General features: G+C 48.7%; 1 long non-coding RNA gene across 1 annotated transcript in view; it reads right to left on the bottom strand.

Annotated features, from left to right (window-relative positions):
• The window catches only part of LOC110286192, a 19,202-nt gene extending 18,262 nt beyond the window's left edge, over positions 1-940 (bottom strand). Inside the window, exon 1 of the long non-coding RNA XR_002377125.1 lies at positions 623-940. This is a non-coding gene — a long non-coding RNA (uncharacterized LOC110286192). The remainder of the gene's footprint in view (positions 1-622) is intronic.

Here is a 940-nt window from a genome sequence, read left to right as displayed (position 1 = left end):
GGGAACAATAGTGTCAACCAGGCAGACCCCCCCCCCCCGTAGCTCCCGGGGACTGGACCACCAACCAAAGAATACACATGGATGGACGGACCCAGGGCTCAGGCACATATGAGGTAGAGGACAGAGGCATTTGGGCCTGAGGGGGTTTGATGCCCCAATGTAGGAGAATGTCAGGGGGGGAAGATGAGAGTGGGTGGGTGGGAGAGCACGCTCATAGAGGCAGAGGGTCGGGGGATGGGATAAGGAGTTTCTGAAGGGGAAACCAGGAAAGGGGAAAACATTTGAAATGTAAATAAAGAAAATATCCAATTAAAAAACTTGTTTAAATTAATTAATTAAAAAATAAAAATAAATTTAAAAATCAAGGCCCCTTGCTCAAAATGCTTGGGGCTACACTTAAGTCTGGAATACTTGAGTATATGTAGCCCCAGCCTCCAGTAACAAAACTTCCAACTGGCAATAAACTGGATCTTAATGATAATCTCTGGTAGGCTCCCCTTAACAGTGCTCCCCCACATACATTCATTTCATCCCTCACACACGTATCTCCCCCCATCCCCTGCAGGCCTCTTGAGAACCTTTTTTCCTCCCTACCAAAAGCAAACTTTTGAGGCTTACAGACCGGCCTTCCTGCTCCAAGGACCAGGACCCACGCGTAGAAGAACTCACAGAGGAACTGCAGCCTCTCAGCTCCAAGGGACTTCTGGCTGGATGTCTTCTTCGCTCAAGTCCCAAGGTTAGGGAGATTGTACCTCCCAAGGGTTTCTAGAGCCCTGGGGAATTACAGTCACCTAGCCCTGAGGGAACTTTCTTGATTTCCAGGCTGGTTGAATCCAGTAAAAGGGAGAGGGGAGCTTTTCTCAGCCTCCCTGAGGATGCTCTCACTGAGTTTGCAAAACCAATTTGCCCTTTCACTTTCTGCCAGCACCAAAGGGATTCT

This window comes from Mus caroli, chromosome X (assembly GCF_900094665.2).
Source record: "Mus caroli chromosome X, CAROLI_EIJ_v1.1, whole genome shotgun sequence".
In the NCBI taxonomy this organism is placed as follows: Eukaryota; Metazoa; Chordata; class Mammalia; order Rodentia; family Muridae; genus Mus; species Mus caroli.
This window is presented reverse-complemented; position numbering and strand designations above follow the sequence as displayed.